This window comes from Bos mutus, chromosome 4 (assembly GCF_027580195.1).
Source record: "Bos mutus isolate GX-2022 chromosome 4, NWIPB_WYAK_1.1, whole genome shotgun sequence".
NCBI lineage: Eukaryota > Metazoa > Chordata > Mammalia > Artiodactyla > Bovidae > Bos > Bos mutus.
The window spans coordinates 19,336,688-19,348,747 of record NC_091620.1 but is presented as its reverse complement, the minus strand read 5'-3'; the positions used below and the strand labels follow the sequence as shown (position 1 = coordinate 19,348,747).

The following is a 12,060-nucleotide window of genomic DNA, read 5'->3' as shown; positions in this document are numbered from 1 at the left end:
TCTGGTTTGAAGAAAGAAGTTGTAAGAAAATTTAGGAGGAAATTTGAATATGGTAGAAAGTATTAGTTGATAACAAAAACTTACTGAAATGAAAAAGAAGAAATCATTGGCTGAAAAAACAATAAGCTTCAGGACAACATGAACTGCAAAAATCTCACACTGTTAACTATAGACGTGATGTACACATATATATTGGAATGAGAGTCAGAAAGAGAATACTCCATGTGTGATATTTTGATTTTTAGTTTTTACTTGTACATATTTTGTAATTTTCTATAATGCATGGAAGGCTGTTTTTGCTATTTTAAGAGATCACCATAAATAAAACGTATCAAAAAGAAATTAAGATTTCATTCTGTGTTAAGATCTGTTGATTCTTTTGGAACGCAAATGTATTTTAAATTTTTTATTTTGGAGTAGATTTAGATTTAGAGAAGAATTACAAAGACATTACTGAGCATTCCTGTATATCCTTTCTCGTTTCCCCTACTGTCATCATCATATATGACTGTGGTTGGTTTGTCAAAACTAAGAAGTGGGCAGTGGTACATTGTATTAACTAAACTCCAGACGAGATTCAGATTTTACCATTTCTTCCACCAAAGCACTTTTGTGGTCCAGGAAGCACATTGCGTTTAGTCATCATGTCTGTTTCCTCTCTTCTGGTCTGGGCCAGTTTTTCCTTGCTTTTCATGACTTGGACAGTTTTGAAGAATACTGCTCAGGTGTTTTGTACCACGTCCCTCATTCTGGTTTTGTCTGATATGTTTCCAATAGTTAGACCAGGGTCATGGGCTTCAGGGGAAAGATTCCACAGAGATGAGGTGCCTGCCTTAGAGTCTGTATTATATGAGGGGCTGCCTGCCATCAACATGGCTTATCACTGGTGACGTTAACCTTGATGACTTGGTCTTGCCACTGTTTCTTACTTTTCTTAAAAGTAAATTTTAAAAGTGAATACTCTATCCTCTGGAAGTGAGTCCCTGAGCTCAGCTCACATGTTTTTGATTTTCACAAAATGCTTCTCTGTGTTGACCCCCGCCTTCCCCCATTCACCCCCACCCCGGCCCCACCGCCAAATAACCGAGGGCACTGATTAACTTTAACTGTGCTACAGGGCGCTTATGGTCGTCCCCTTTTGAAAGAGCATTGTCAGATAATAACACACACTAGGGGCATGGCATGAGTGGAACTGGTAATGAAATGTGGGAACCCTAAGGGAAAGTGATCCTCAGGGGCAAAGACAGGGTCCCTTGGTCAGCACTGCTCCTCCACATTTGGCCAACCTCTTCTCACACTCAACTTGAAAAAAATCTGGGCTTCAAATGATCAGAGGGTTCAGTTCAGTTGCTCAGTTGTGTCCGACTCTTTGTGACCCCATGAATTGCAGCACGCCAGGCCTCCCTGTCCCTCACCAACTCCCGGAGTCTACTCAAACTCATGTCCATTGAGTTGGTGATGCCATCCAACCATGTCATCCTCTGTAGTCACCTTCTCCTCCTGCCCTCAATCTTTCCCAGCATCAGGGTCTTTTCCAATGAGTCAGCTCTTCACATCAGGTGGCCAAAGTATTGGAGTTTCAGCTTCAACATCAGTCCTTCCAATGAAAATTCAGGACTGATTTCTTTTAGGATGGACTGGTTGGATCTCCTTGCAGTCCAAAGGGCTCTCAAGAGTCTTCTCCAACACCACAGTTCAAAAGCATCAATTCTTCGGTGCTCAGCTTTCTTTATAGTCCAACTCTCACATCCATACATGATTACTGGAAAAACCATAGCCTTAACTAGATGGACCTTTGTTGGCAAAGTAATGTCTCTGCTTTTTAATATGCTGTCTAGGTTGGTCATAACTTTTCTTCCAAGGAGCAAGTGTCTTTTAATTTTATGGTTGTAGTCACCATCTGCAGTGATTTTGGAGCCCCCAAAAATAAAGTTTGCCACCATTTCCACTGTTTCTCCATCTATTTGCCATGAAGTGATGCGACCGGATGCCATGATCTTTTTTTTCTGAATGTTGAGCTTTAAGCCATTGTACATTGTACATTTAAGCCATTGTACATTGAGCTTTAAGCCATAATGTACATTCTGCTGTACATTTCTTATAACTGGAAATTTGTACACCTTCTTGATTATGAGTGTCACTATAAGAAATGAAGGTTTCAGTTCAGGCTAACAGTGAATATGTTCTTGGGAGTTTTTTCTTTTTTTTAATCAAATTGGGAGATTGTCTAGGTATATTATGTTTCTACCTGAAAATTCTTTTACCTTTGGAGAAGTTGGAAAAGGATATATATGTACAGAATTTTACATTGGCTATCTTTTTCTGAGGCTTCCCTAGTGACTCAGTGGTAAAGAGCCTGCCAATACAGGAGATGCGGATTCGATCCCTGGGTGGGGAAGATCCCCTGGAGAAGGAAATGGCAACCCACTCCAGTATTCCTGCCTGGAGAATCCCATGGACAGAGGAGCCTGGTGGGCTACATTCCATGGGGTTGCAAAGAGTCAGACACAACTTAACAACTAGACAACAAGAGCAACAATCTTTTTCTACCCATGAATTCTTACTACTCTAGGTATAGACTAAGAAGTTACTTAGCACTCTGCCCCCTACCCATAAATGTAAATTTGAAAACAAATTTAGTTGCATTTTTAAAAATACATATTTCAGTGACAAAATTTTTAGGCCTAGATGTATATTTTGGAAACTGATTAAAGTCTTCATACATTTGTGTTGGTCACCCCAACAGCCTGAAATTGATCATAGTTCTGTCATGGTTAGTGAGGTGGGACATCAGAAAGTGAATTATGTCAATATCTGTTGACTGTGCATAAAAATCTGGGCATACAAAGTATCTGAATGTTTTGGATTGATAGCAAAACACTTGGAATAACTGAATATCCCAATTATATTCTTGTGTGTGTGTGTGTGAGAGAGAGAGAGAGAGAGAGAGAGAGAGAGAGAGAGAGAAAGGCCTTTCTAAGGAAGTTGAAGCAGAGACTTCACTTTCCTGATACTCGATTGTAGGAACCTTTCTACCCCTTTAGAAAATGATACTCCACACTCTTTTCTTTGTCGTTTATAAACTTGGTGGGTTTCATAGCAAAATTTTGTAGGTTGCTAGTGTTTTCACCTTCCTACCTGGAATACGTATTTACCAAATGTCCTATTCATATATGCCCATTGCTTCTAGTAAAAAATCCAGCTATTTGTTTTTGCTGTCATGTGTGCACGTGTGTGTGTTTATTTAGGGAAGGATTCTGTGCCCTTCTACAAGCAAATATTAATTGATAGCATTTATCATTCTGCTCCCTAAGATAATTATTCACATAAATTGTAATCATCTGCAGCTATATTCAATCATTGCATTGTAAGTGAAGTTGTCTCAGTGTGCTAATCTCATTGTATTTTAGAGGTAGGATATCATCTCTGAAAAGAGACTTATACCTTCCTATCTGTCTGAAAATTCTGGACTCAGATACTTACCTAGAAGGAGTCAGACCTGTAACTGAGTATTTCAGAGGCTAATACTGTGGATGCTGAGACCCCAGTGACAGGTGCATCACTGTCTCCTTACTCTTATCCCCTGTAGCACAATATGGTCCACACCTTACCTGTGTGCACAGCATTATTTCTTTTGTATGCTTGCTTCACTTTCTTATAATAGTACAGCGAATGAGGTAAGGTGAACAGAAGTGTTCTGGACCCCAGAAGTCAAGGCAAGGGTAGCATCCACGTGGCTGTGATCTTTTCATGTAATTCAGTGATGTGCCCTGGCATGCCCACTGCACCCCATCAGAGTCTTGTATGTGGCTTCTCCTGATTTTCCTCTGTGGCCTTGTTCACACCTCTTAAATTCTTCTAGATCCTTAATCCACATAAAAGACAATTCCAGCCCTCCATTCTGAATAGGAGGGCTTCCCTGGTGGCTCAGTGGTAAAGAACCCACCTGCCAATGCAGGAGATGCAGATCCAATCCCTGAGTCAGGAAGATCCCCTGAAGAAGGAAATGGCAATCTATTCCAGTATTCTTGCCTGGGAAATCCCATGGACAGAGGAGCCTGGCGGGCTACCTTCATGAAGTTACAAAGAGCTGGACATGACTGAGCGATTGAACAATAGCAACAAATTCTGAATAGCGATGTAGATTCTTTCCCTGAAGTTGTTGGGGAGGTAATTTTCATTTGATTTTCCTGGGCCACACTTGGTTTGTCAGAGAACTAAGTGCTGTGTGAAATTTTTCCTTCCCAAGAAGGAGCAACTTTCATTTTTCATATTTCTTTCTTTTCTTTCCTGAGCTTCAAATATTTCTGTCTATAAATTATTATTTTAAAAGGCTATTTCTAAATATTCCCATACTTCTTTCCATATATCCCTCAAACCTTGCCTTATTAAAGACATATGGGTCTCAAATATATTTAAGTGAATCTAGAAAATGAGGGCCTTAGTAGCAAACATTCCCTACATTGGAAAAAATGTGTGTGAGGGGCTTTCATGTCTTAGGACATTGACAATTCAGTCTCCTCCTTTTTGCCCACAGAAATAATACATTTTCTCTTGTAACTGAGAGGAACTGAATGCATTTATACTCTTCTATTCTGTCTTGGCTAGAACCTTTTCCACTTTTAATACAGAGAGTAGGTCTCCAGCATTCATTTATTCATCCTAGATTTAAATCTCCAGCCCTCTTTCCCTGAGTTTGAGGATCAGATACCCCCTGCTATCTAATTGATGTCTAATTGGCATCTCCACACAATGTCTAAGACTTTTCTCAAACTTCACGTGCCCCAAAAGAGTTGAATTCTCCTCGCCTAAACCAGTCCCTTCCTCTGTCATGCCCATCTCAATAATGGCACCAGCATCTACCAAATTTGCTCAAATTGTGCTTGATTCCTCTCTCCCCAATCCCATACCCCGTCCACCAGAAATCTGTTGACTCTAATCTCCAGTTTATCTTGAACCAATTGTCAACCCCCCAAATTCAGGCCACCATGATCCTTTGTTTGATATATTCCAATAGCCCTCTCCATAGGGACACCTGGTCTACTTCCTACCAATGCTTTTTTTATCATCTGTTCTCTGCGTAGCAGCTAGAGTGACATTTAAAACTGAAATCATATCACTTCCTCATGTAAAAATGTCTGAAGTCTTCCTGTTCACTTAGGTCGATATCCAAATCCTTCATTATGAACCGCAAGGCACTGCGTGCCTTTGCTGCTGCCTTTCAAACTCCTGTACACCAGGCACCATCCTAGGCATTGGGATTCTAGGAAGAACCAGAGAATGTCTGCCCTCCTGAAACTGACAATCTGGTGGGATTCTTAAGAGATGGGTCTCAAGATATTTGAGAAACTACCAATTTTTGAATATTACTACATTATTACAAATCCCCCCATATATTACAGCTTTTGTGCTGGCTGGAACACGCATAAATTCTGTTTTCTGATTTCCCTGGTCCTGTAAGTGATTTTGCTTCATGTGCCTGATCTGCCAAATTTAATATTCCACTTTTTATTTTATACAAAATACCACTTGCTGAGATCTCTCCTCATCGATCTCACCTGTTACCAGCAGCATTTGCCAATGGCTTACTTTATTAAAGTTTTTTTCCCCACAACAAAGACACTTTTAAAAAATAATCACTGTATGAGTGTTAATGCCTGTGTAACAAAAAGGGAAAACAGCACTAATACATTGATTTGGGAATGCCAGGTAGCAGACTAGCCTTTCTCACTAAGCTAACAGACTCAGCCCCACCAACAAACCTTACGATGCACACAGTTCAAAATTCAGCAAAGTAGTGAGCTCCTCTGTGCCTCAGAGGAAAAGTCTCCTGGGAAATGCAGAAATTCCAGCAAGATCTGCCAGTGGGAATGCACAGAAGCCCCCTTACTTACCTACCCTACGTTCTGGCACCTTTATCATCATGGTCCTGTCTTCCCAGCCCCATTCTCTTTAGCAACTTGGGAGCTTGGGAAACTCACCTTTCTGCCCCAAGCTCATGTCATTGCTTGGCCGTGATAGGAGGCTGCAGTCCAGCCTTGATTCCTTCCTTACTGCTGATGCCCTCACTTGGCTGGACTTCACACTGGTATTGAACCGTTGCTCTTGGAATGGCTTTTATTTATTTCTATTTAACTTTTATTTGCTATAGAGGTATAGCTAATTAGGGCTTCCCTGGTGGCTCAGTGGTAAAGAGTCTGCCTGCAATGCAGGAGACACGGGTTCGATCCTTGGGTTGGGAAGATCCCCTGGAGGAGGTCATGGCAACCCACTCCAGTGCTCTTGCCTAGAGAATTCCGTGGACAGAGGAGCCTGGCGGGCAGGCCACAGTCACACAGAGTCGGACGTGACTGAAATGATGAAGCAGCAGCGTAGCCAATTAACAGACAATGTTGTGATGGTTTTAGGTGAACAGGGAAGGGACTCGGTGGCCTATCCATTCTCCCCCCAACTCCCCTCCCATCCATGTTGTTCGTAACACTGAGCAGAGTTCCATGTGCTATTTGTTGTTTATCCATTTTAAATAGAGAGTGTGTCCATCCCAAGTGGAATGGCTTATATTTTTAATATGTGGAGGACACTGTTCAGTGGTAGCGTTACTCATCTTCCTATATGTGTGGGGTGGTGTTTTGTTTCTCTGTTGTTGTTTTGTTGCTGTTGTTGTTGGTAATTTCCCCCAGCTTTACTGAGATAGAATTGACAAATAAAATTGTAAGATATTTAAAGTGTACAAGATGGTAATACATATATGTTGTGAAAGGAATTCCCTCCATTGAGTTAATTAACATATCTGTCACCTCACGTATTTACCTGTTTTGTATGTGTGAACGTTTAAGTTCTAATCTCTTGGCAAATTTCCGTTATATGATAGTGTTATCAACTTGAGTCACCATGATGTTCATTAGATTCTCAGGCATTATTCAGCTTATAACTGAAAGTGTGTACCCTTTTACTAACCTCTGGCAATTTCCCCCACCAATTTGTGAATATCTTGTTTTCTATAAGTGATGCCACGTGTTACATGGCTTATTTCACTTAGCTTAATATCCTTCAGGTTCATCTATGTTATTGCAAATGGCAAGCTTCCTTCTTTTTAAGGGAGAAGGCAATGGCACCCCACTCCAGTACTCTTGCCTGGAAAATCCCATGGACGGAGGAGCCTGGTAGGCTGCAGTCCATGGGGTCGCTAAGAGTAGGACACGACTGAGCGACTTCCCTTTCGCTTTTCACTTTCATGCATTGGAGAAGGAAATGGCAACCCACTCCAGTGTTCTTGCCTGGAGAATCCCAGGGACGGCGGGGCCTGGTGGGCTGCCGTCTATGGGGTCGCACAGAGTTGGACACGACTGAAGCGACTTAGCAGCAGCAGCAGCAGCATGTGTATTATTTCTTTACTCATTTACCCATCATTGGACACTTAGGTGAATATAGATATTTCTTTGACATAGTGTTTCCATTTTCTTTGGAGATGTTTTCAGGAATGGAATTGCTAGATCACACGATAGTTCTTTTTTGAATTTCTTGAGGACTCTCCACACTGTTCTCCATAGTGGCTGCATGAATTTATCTTTCCACCCACAGATCCTCATCAGCATTTGTTATCTTTATCTTTTTGATAACAGACATCCTAACAGTTGTAAGGTGATATCGCATTGTGTCTCTGATTTGCATTTCTCTGATGACTAGTGATGTTGTGCACCCTTTCATGTTAACTGCCCTTTGTATGTCTTCTTTGGAAAAATGTCTATTTAGGTCCTTTGCCCATTTTTTAATTGGGTTATGTTTATTTTCTATTGAGTTGTATGCTTATATGTTTTGAAATATCTTCTCACCACTTTCTGTAGGTCAGGTTTACTTGAGATCTCAGTAGTTTTAGTGTTTTAAGTAGTGTGAAAATCTGTCATATGAAATTAGTCTACTTATTGTCCCTTATGGAGCATGCTGACACACTACCATTATTTTTTCCCCATTTCTTTGTTTTTGGATAAACCAACCTTCTTTCTGTTATGAATCCCTGAATTCAAAATTAAACCCAAATCATTCTTTAATCCAGTTGACTGTCCTGACAAATTTATATGTCTTCAAAAAGGTCTCCCAGTTTTTGTTCCAGCAAAAGAGATTCCTTTCCATTCTTTTCATGTTTTTCAATATAAATCTCATGACCCTGTTTCTGACATTTCAGTGTCATTAGTTATTCCATTTTTTTAGCACATGCAACATGTCCATCACTGAAATAGAAGAATCTGTTACAAGACCAGCCCTTAGTGCCAAACCAGATCCCTGGAGATCTGTGTGCATCATTATGGTCCCTACCATCCAGTGATCTTTCTAGGAGCATCCTTGAAGGCGGACTGAATTTGTATTATCAAACTTTGGCATTAGCAGAGATATTCAACTCAATCCAGCCATGTGTACTTTTAATATAAAGGTTTACATTAAAAAATTAGAAACCCATTACATAGAATCTTGAACTCTATTTGTAACTCATACCTTATAGTAAGTAGGGGAAAAAAGACTTCTAAGTTCCAAAAGCCTACCATTAGTGCTTACTGAACTGTTAGAGAACAGTGTTTCAAATAATCCTTTCTGTTATGAGATCAACCCCACATTGTTATCCAGCCCTGTCTGTCTTGCTTATTTTCAGCCATATATCAAGGCATAAATCCTGCTTATATCATTAGAACTTCTAATCTTATTCCCTGGCCACCCATTGGTCTTAATTATCCCTAACCTAGGTGAGTCTAGGAACAAATGTTATCAGCTTCTCAGCCCCATTCCTATCTCCACGTACAACTCTCTGACCAAATAGAAGATAGCCCCTTCCTTCTACCCCATCATCTGCTTAAGGCAAACACAAAACAAAAGCAAAACCAAAAAAAATCTTCCGACTCCTGAGTTTGTTATTTTACAAAGAGATCAGACTCTTCTTAAGATTCTTCCTGAACTCATTACCTGGTGATGACAAGATTTTACTTGAGTCTGTGGACTTCTTACATTCCTCTCCCTTCCAGCATCCATTCATCACACTCATAAGGACCACCTTGGTCCTCAAGGGCAGGTGGCCTCTAAAAGAGTTGGGCAGGGGTTTTGAGGGGCTGAAGGGGTTTTGAAATATTGCTCCCCTCTTCTAGGTTTTGAGTTGTCATGGATATAATTAGTTCTCTCTGTGTCTTCAATTCCTTTCTCTCCTGGGTGATGACTTGATTAAAAATCTTATTTCCTTATTGGTGGGATTCTGCTGCAAAGGGTCATTTGGGAACTTTGCAGAAACTTTAGCACCATTCCCTGGACTCTGAAATATTGTTGTTTCTGTTGAGATGCTCAGTCGTGTCTGACTGTTTGCAACCCCATGGACTGCAACACACTAGGCTTCCCTGTCCTTCGCTATCTCCCAGAGTTTGCTCAAACTCATGTCCATTGAATCAGTGATGCCATCCAACCATCTCATCCTCTGTCACCCTCTTCTCCTCCTGCCCTCAATCTTTCCCAGCATCAGGGTCTTTTCCAATGAGTTGGCTTTTTCCTCAGGTGGCCAGAGTATTGGAGCTTCAGCTTCAGCATCAGTCCTTCCAATGAATATTCAGGGTTGATTTCTTTTAGGATTGACTGGTTTGATCTCCTTGTTCCCCAAGGGAATCTCAAGCATCTTCTCTAGCACCAGAGTTTGAAAACATCAATTCTTTGGCACTCAGCCTTCTTTATGGTCTAACTCTCACATCCATACATGAACTATTGGAAAAACCATAGCTTTGACTATATAGACCTTTGTTGGCAAAGTGCACAAAAAAGTCTTAATGACCCAAATAACCATGATGGTGTGATCACTCACCTAGAGCCAGACATCCTGGAGTGTGAAGTCAAGTGAGCCTTAGGAAGTGTCACTATGGACTCTGAAGTATGGGAGAAGGTAAAAATATTAAAATCCACTCTCAGGAACTTGGCTCTCCAGTGAATAAATAACATGCTACTTTTGTTCTCCGTGGAGCTACCTCTCTATCACTTTATTAGATGAAGTTCTTGTATTTTGGAGTTTAATCATTTTGAGGGGAAAAGTCAAGAATACTTTCAAACTATTATGAAAACTATGGATCTTCTTTCTAAATGATATGATTGTGCACTACCTGTGTGCATCATTACCGTGTCCTTTGTTTGCAGTGAATGGCCATCAGCTCTGGCCAATGGAAATAATAAAGGATGCTAGGCTAGCTCATGGAGCTGAGTAAGACAGAAGCAGCCTAGATCAGAGGAGGAAAAGAATCTGAGCTGTCCCAGGGTTGGGGAATCTTCCTGACTCAGCTCCAATAACTCCTAACATCTGTATCTGTCCATATTTCAAAATCTCAGGAGAAGGAAGAAGTCCTAGCTTGAGTCAGATCAATCAGCTGTACCAGGAGGGTGCGGTGCTCATTTGGATCCATTTTATGTAGCATGAGGGGCTTCCCTGGTGGCTCAGATGGTAAAGAATCTGCCTGCAATGCAGGAGTCCTGGGTTTGATCCCTGGTTCAGGAAGATCCCTGGAGAAAGGAATGGATACTCTCTCCAGTATTCTTGGCTGGAGAATTCCATGGACAGAGGAGCCTGGCAGGCTACATACAGTCCATGGGGTCGCAAAAGAGTCAGACATGATTGAGCGACTTTTTTTTTTTTTTAATGTAACATGAGGACAGCAACCGTCGCGATGTTGATGCCCAAGAAGAACTGGATTGCCATTTATGAACTCCTTTTTAAGGAGGGGGTGATGATGGCCAAGAAGGATGTCCACATGCCCAAGCACCTGGAGCTAGCAGACAAGAATGTGCCCAGTCTTCATGTCATGGAAGCCGTGCAGTCTCTCAAGTCACGAGGCTACGTGAAGGAACAGTTTGCCTGAAGACATTTCTACTGGTACCTCACCAACGAAGGCATCCAGTATCTCTGTGATTGCCCCCACCTGCCCCCTGAGATCATGCCCACCACCCTGCGCTGCAGCCGTCCTGAGACTGGCCGGCCAAGGCCCAAAGGTCTGCAGGGAGAGCGACCTGCAAGACTCACGCGAGGGGAAGCCGACAGAGACACCTACAGACGAAGCGCCATGCCCCCTGGTGCCGACAAGAAAGCCAAGGCCGGGGCTGGGTCGGCAACTGAATTCCAGTTTAGAGGCGGATTTGGTCGTGGACGTGGTCAGCCACCTCAGTAAAGCTGAAAGGGATTGTTTTGTGTTGAATAAACCTGTAAACAGAAAAAAAAAAAAAATAGTAATGTAACGTGAGGGTATTCCCAGTGATTAGAGAAATCACTGAGTTGTGCAAGCATCTCTCCTACGAGCTAACTCTGCACACAACTTCAAGGCATTCAGGACCTCCTGCTTTGGAGGAAGATAAAACCAGTTTTGACAGAATTCATAGAACCCCTGAATATTAGAGTGGAAGGAATTTTAGATAATATATGCTTTTATTGAGCATTTATTGTGTGCCAAAGATTGGGCTTCCCAGGTGGCTCAGTGGTAAAGATAAAGAATCCACCTACCAATGTAGGAGACACATCCCTGGGTTGAGAAGATTCCCCTGGAGAAGGAAATGGCAACCCACTCCAGTATTCTTGTCTGGAAAATCTCCTGGATAGAGGAACCTGGCAGGCTACAAGTCCGTGGGGTCAGAAAGAGTCAGATGTGACTAAGCACACACTCATCCATGTGTCAGACATTGCACAAATATTTAACATGCACCATCTCCTTTTATTTCTACCATAACTCCTTTAGACAAGTATATATTACATCTTTTTCTACAGATAAGGGAACTGAGACACTCAACCTAGAAAAAGATAGCTTGAAATCCTGTCTCATCCCTGGTCCTCATAACTTCTTACCTTCAGAGAAAGAAATTCTACTCCTAGTTCTGAGTTCCTCAAGATCCAAATTTTATTTCTGGGTAATCTAGGTAGATCAGAGGTAAAGCACAGAATGACGTTTGTCCCTGCCTAAAATGGGTTTGGCGGCTGATGAATCCCTTGCCATGCCCATCTTTTCTTGGCCCACCACCAGCTAGGACTCAGAAAAGGTTTTCATGGAGAGAAGCTCTATT

General features: G+C 41.7%; 1 protein-coding gene and 1 pseudogene across 2 annotated transcripts in view; both read left to right on the top strand.

Moving 5' to 3' along the window:
- TMEM178B (transmembrane protein 178B) overlaps positions 1-12,060 on the top strand; it is a 414,662-nt gene that overhangs the window by 304,984 nt on the left and 97,618 nt on the right. The gene's annotated exons all lie outside the window — the stretch shown is intronic.
- LOC102276385 (small ribosomal subunit protein eS10-like) lies at positions 10,669-11,232 on the top strand (annotated as a pseudogene).